This window comes from Macrotis lagotis, chromosome 7 (assembly GCF_037893015.1).
Source record: "Macrotis lagotis isolate mMagLag1 chromosome 7, bilby.v1.9.chrom.fasta, whole genome shotgun sequence".
Lineage (NCBI taxonomy): Eukaryota > Metazoa > Chordata > Mammalia > Peramelemorphia > Peramelidae > Macrotis > Macrotis lagotis.
The window spans coordinates 74,601,772-74,608,178 of NC_133664.1; the positions used below are offsets into that span (position 1 = coordinate 74,601,772).

The 6,407-nt window shown below is 34.7% G+C and overlaps 1 pseudogene; it reads right to left on the minus strand.

The window, feature by feature from the left end:
- Positions 1-2,937: 2,937 nt before the first annotated feature.
- Positions 2,938-3,682, minus strand: LOC141493714 (PRELI domain containing protein 3B-like; annotated as a pseudogene).
- Between the last annotated feature and the right edge of the window lie 2,725 nt (positions 3,683-6,407).

Sequence of the window (6,407 nt, forward strand, 5' to 3'; positions counted from 1 at the left end):
CAAAGTGCACTTCATAAATTGATGAAAATATTGTGATATTCACAAAATACAATGAAATTTGGTCATATAATAGTGGATTAATCATCAGACATTAATCTCCAAGTAGCACTAATGTTCCATTAGAGATGTTCCTGCTTTAGAGGAATGTAGTTTCTTAAAATCCAAACTGTGAAACAAAAGAAGCCACATTCTAAAACATTCTTTGTTTTACTAGTTTTCTAAATATTCACTGCCCTTAGCACACATAACATATGTTTATACATCATAAACCTACTGGTAATGATCTAAGTGGTGAGTATAGTAGTGGGGGGCATATATTTCCTTTAAATAATTTTCAAGAATATAGTCTCATCTCCAGGTCATAGAAACGTTAGAAACCCCACCACAATTATCGTTAAGTGAAAATACCTAACTGTACCCTGCCTCCTCTCATAAAAGCACTTCAGTTTTGGCTTAGAGACTAATTCCTTAGAGACTGTATCAAAAAGCTATAGATATAGCTTTAAGTTCTGGACTTAGGGTTTTACTTGTATGGGTAACTTGCAGAGAGAAAACTCCATCTTCTAATATGGATCAGCATCTGCTCTAAAACTGGAATGGCTTGGGACACAGAACTGATGTGAATTCCAACACAGAATTTGTTACATTGGTTTAATTTGAACCCAGTTCTTTCTGGCTCAGAGGTCAATTCTCTAGCTACATCTTACTGCATCTCTGCCTAATCCAAAGAAATACTTTTTATAGTATATGTATGTATATATATATATATATACATACATACATATACATATGTATAATATGTAAAATTGGCAGCAGGTGAAGTCAGTCAAAAATTGCATTCCATAAGCAAAATACTGGTCAACAGAAACTAATTCCATTTGGGATATTTTGTTGCTGTTGTTTCTATGTCCATGAGCTTAACTTTAGAAAGATCTTAAGGAAAACTGATGATTCTAATAATAACAATAATAATAATGAAAGTAATAATAATAATAGCTTTCCTTTAGAAATAGTTTAACTGAATTGTTTTTGATTTTGGAATGCAAAATTATAATTATCTCATGTTGTACAATGTCATGTTCTTGGTCTTGTGTGCCACCTAAACTATCCTTCCACACTCTTTGAAGGACAGGGAATTAAGCATGAGATCTTTGAAGCAAGGAACTTTCAAATTTATTTTTTTTAAAGATAATTTTATAATTGATCAGGAAAAACACAGAAAAACCTCATTTAGAAATATTTTATCCTTAGAACATTACACCTTTTTCTGAACAAGTACAACTTACAGAAATTATACACAGCCAACTTTTATCAAGTACTAACATTTACTATATTTTGTTTAGCTGAAATCTCGTTTCAGTTGTAAAAAACAATCTCCTGTTACAAAAAAAAATCACAAACTGTAATGGATCTGAGAATTGTTTTTACAAATGTACCAATAAAGTCTCAAGCTAAACAATATTTTAAATAGAAAAAATACTCATTTTTTAAATATTTCTGTGGCTTATGTACAAAAACACTAGTTTTTTTCCTATGGAAACCTTTGCAAACCTTTTCAATGTAGGAAACCTTTACAGAGGTTCCAACTTATGTTAAGTATAGTTAAAGGCAAGATCTAACTGCCTTTTAAAATACTCCATATGCAACTTCAGTATTATAAAAATAATTACAAGAATCATAAAATACTGTTAAGCAGTTAACAATTATCTAGTTTAAAATATTAAACAAAATAGAACACTTTCTGGAATAATTTTTCAGTATTTCAGTTGGCCCTCTGGTACCAAAATTAAGGAACACCACAAATAAAAACTTCAGTGCAATTTTCTTAGTGGTTAGCTGTGGCTAAGTTCCTTCTTTTGGCAAGTGGAACAAGGATTATAAAGAGAGCTAAGGACCTAGAATTTATATTTCAAATCAGACTGGAAATTACATCAAATGATCCAGGGATATATACGTTGTAAAAAAAAGACTTGTTTGTGGTCCATTACTAGAATAAAAAAGATGCAATTAACTATATTACAATTAAATAATTTGACATATCATGCTATAGTAATTATTGGTGCATGATTCAGTCACATGGCAATTTTTGTATAAGTTAATTAAGTACTGTGCAAAGTGCTTAAAAGATGCAAATAATTGTTGGTTTAAATTTTATGTTCTTAAATTCAGGTAATAACTTTATTTTTTTTTTTATTTTGGTTCCTCTTCAAATTTCAAAGTGAATGTCACATACGCACAATCCAGTATCCTAAATCAAAAACATTTCTGCAAATGCAAAATCAAGATAGACCATGTCTGAATTTTATCACAAAATTTTGGCAAATCAATACAGTACTCTATAATATAATGCAATCAGGTTCACATTGGGAGTTATATCACTTTAATGATAGTGTTCACTACAAAAATATCATTTAAGTACCAATTCAGAATGCCATAGTTTTTCAAAGCTCATTACTTTTGTACAAATTAAAGGCTTGCATTTGGAATTCAAGTAATATACTTTCCTTATTTCCAAAATCAGTTATTACAACATGAAAACTGCTTGAGCAATCATGCTAGAAAAGGTTAATTTTGCTTCAGTTTAGAGTTGGTCCAAAAGTAGGTAGAGTCTCATGAATTAAATACTATAAAATTCAAGCATATGGAGATTCAACATGTTGGTGTAGGTATCCATTTGAAATATCCTTAAATCTTCAAATATTTGAAACTTGATATTGCATGGTATTTTCGGGTAATGTTAATTCCAGTTGATCCCATAAGTTGGGAAACCCTGCACCTTCCCCACTTTTCCATGAAAAGTTACAGCCTTTCTCCAAGTTAATTGAATACCTACCTAATATAATAGATCTGTCTCTTAAATACCAAATACGAATAAATATCTTACCAGCCTGGAGAGACCCTGGTGGACCTATTAAAGCTTCATATAAATAGCCATTATCATTTCTCTACAAATGCTGCTGCGGCCATAGGTGTCCTCATGCTTCCTTTTGCTGAAGCAGTCAACTCTTCAATCTCAGAATTTAATTTGTTAATTACCCACTCCATTGCTTCACAGCCTTGGTTACCATTAGATGATATTGTACTTTCCATCAGTCCTTCTAGATAACTACTAAGGCTCACTCCTTTTTTTTTTTTAGGTTTTTTTCAAGGCAAACAGGGTTAAGTGGCTTGCCCAAGGCCACACAGCTAGGTAATTATTAAGTGTCTGAGACCAGATTCGAACCCAGGTACTCCTGACTTCAGGGCTGTGCTTTATTCACTATGCCACCTAGCTGTTCCCAGCTCACTCCTTTCACAGTGATTATGGCTTCTTGAGTCAAAATGGTCTTTCCTGGTTCTTGAGGATGTGGTTTATATACAAGTCTCTCATCTACCAAAACCATATTAGTAAATGAAATATTAGTGGCTTTAAGTTCCATTGTTTTCTCTACAGGATCAACTACAGAATGTTCTTGCACATATGTTTTGCTTCTTGCTACCCTGATAAGTGACTTTACAATAGAAGGCATGCCCCATTCTGTTCTGAGAAGTCTATGGCTATGCAATTTCCCAGTGGGGTCTATATGTCTATCTAACACATCAACTCCAATGACACTTGGATTCATAGGATTTGGATATTTCTGTATAGCAGAACTGTTTCCCATGGGTGGTCAAAGACATGCTCCGACATCCAAATCTTCATGGTGCCAGTGACTAGCATGGTGTCTGGGTGGCACAAAGGGACACTGGGGGTAAAGCAGCCTGGCCACCCCTCTTCCACTTCCAAATTTATTTTTCAATATGGAAAATAATATGCACAAAGCACTATAAGCAATAAGACAGGGCCTTTCTTTACCATTTGATGCCCCAATTGCTTTGGGAGAAAATACAATTTCTTTTAAAACTCTCAGTCATTCTCAGCCAAAAACTGTAATATATATATATTTGTGTGTGTGTGTGTGTGTGTGTGTGTGTGTGTGTATGTATTTGCACACACTCATCATCCATTCCATTCTGGTGAGCATATTTAGGAGGGATTGAGAAGCAGCGAAAGGAAGAGATTTGATACAAATGGTAGCAGAGAGTGCTATACTCAGTATTTGAAAGGGGAAAACCAGGGAGGCAATGGTGTTGGCAAACTTCGCACTACCAGGACTGACAACTCTCTGAGTCTATTCACCTTGTTTCCTAATGGCCTGGCTGTGGCTAGAGTTATCTGTCAGTGTCAGCATTAATATAATGCTTTAAAGTTTTTAAAGTGATATATATATATTATATATATATAGTGATATACATATATGTATATATATATTTATTTGTATATTATGATGTATCAATTGTGATGAGTAAAACTCATTATATGCAATGTCCAGGATGTTAGGCAGCTTGGTGGTATAGAAACTAAACTCTGGCTTTGGAGTCAAGGAAGACTTTCATTCATTCAACTCCTGCCTCAGTCATTTATTAGTTTGGTGTTCTTAGAGAAATGACCCTTTGTTACAGATTCTATTTCTTCATCTGTATAAAATAGGGATACTACCTTTTGTATCACAGGGTTGTTGTCAATATAAAGAGAGATAGTATATGTAGAAAACTTCGCAAACATAAAAAGGAACTCTGCCAAACTTAGGGATTATCATCAGCATCCTCACCCTCACCCTCACCCTCATCCTCATAATAATAATAATAATGATAATAATAATAATAGTAATTATTATTATTATTATTATTATTTTATGCTTCTCTGGAGAGCCAACTTCATGATGACAAAACCAGGTAATTAGGGCTATCTGAAAATGGCCTTTCAGGAGCAGACAGAATTTGGTAGATACTCAATTTCTAATAGGATAAAGTCAGAAATCTTCATATCCTCTTGATAACAAGTTGGTTTTCCCTCCTCCCCTATCCATCTACCCCATCCCCTTCCTTCAGAGGTGAAATAGAGAGATAGAAGCTTGATGACTTTCTGAAAGTTAAGGACCTTATTGTTTCCTTATCGTTCTTGCCTATCATCTTGCCAGGTCATACATAAACATAAGCATGGTAGGATGAGCATAATATTTTACAATATACAGGTCCTTTTTGATAATTGGGATGCAGTGAGTAACAATTGCTGCTAATTTGTGTAAAAAATGATTTCAGGAGAGGAGAAATGGAAAGGATAAGAATGGGTGTCCTATAGGAAGTAACTAGAGCTGAGAAATGAAAAAATTTAGGGATTCTAAGAAGCTTGGTAAGGAGGAAGTGAATTCCAGGCATGGGGAAAATGTCTCCCCAAAGGTACAGAAGACAAGAGATAAAATGTTTTTACAAGCAGACTAGTTTGCTTAAAATGTAGAACAAAGATGTATATGTGTATAATAATCCTGAAAAGTAGACTGGACCAGATTGGAAAGGTTTTAATTTAAGATGCAAGGAAGAATGGAATAAGTACAAAGAGTTGAGGCAATTTAACAATTTAGTGAAGGACATATCAGGGTCCTGAAAAAATGGGAGAAAGACAATTTTGATGTAAAGAGAGAAAGTTCCAGGGTAATGGAACTGAGGTCTGGGCTTTTTGGAAGCATGAGTTGGGTATTATATGAGAATTGCCACATCAATAGATTGGGGACTGGTAGACCTGAAGGACTTGGCAGGGATCCCCAAAAGGGAGGGGAGTTAGTGCTAAAGATAACCTTTGCATATTTCAAAGCCCCATGGCAACTCAGATTCTCAAGTTAATGACTAGGAGAAAAAGGACCTTGGGGCATTAGAGGAAATGGGGAGCTCTGGGCCTCCCTCTACTGCTGACTCATTTGTCTTTCATGCTTGCTTCTTCATAAGTAAAAAATGGATTTGACAACTTCCATCCATGGGGCTTCAAGGCACTGAGTCAGTGCTAACTCATCCTTGTCAGTGGCAGATTTAAAAATAGTTCCTCTCTAGGTTTGTATTAAATATGTACCAAAGTACTGTTCTGGTGAGCTCTTGTCTGATATAAGCCTGCTTTGCTCCTCTCATGAACATTCATGAACATTCATAAACATTCAGTTTTACTTTATTGTCTAAGTGGGTTTTAAAAGTCTCAATGCTAAAGATGTAAGCCTACTAAAGAGAGTCCAACCACATTGCTGGGCCCATGGGAGCTGAGGTCCTTGCCCTTCTATATTCTGTATAGCAATGTGGTTTGGACCAAGTTTAGTCTTAACTAAAGAATGTGCCTCTAATTAGAGGAATTATGTTAACCTTTCTCATACTTCAGCTTGTTAACTCTCCTACCCCAGTGACCACAGAAGAATTTTATTTATGGCTCAGGTCTAGAGACTCCCCCGAAGTGGGGCTTATAAGTATCTTCAATGCATGATAAGAAGCAGATACAGAATTGGTAATTTATTCCAACATTCCAAAGTTAAAAAAACAACAACCAAACAAAGCATGTTTCCACTATT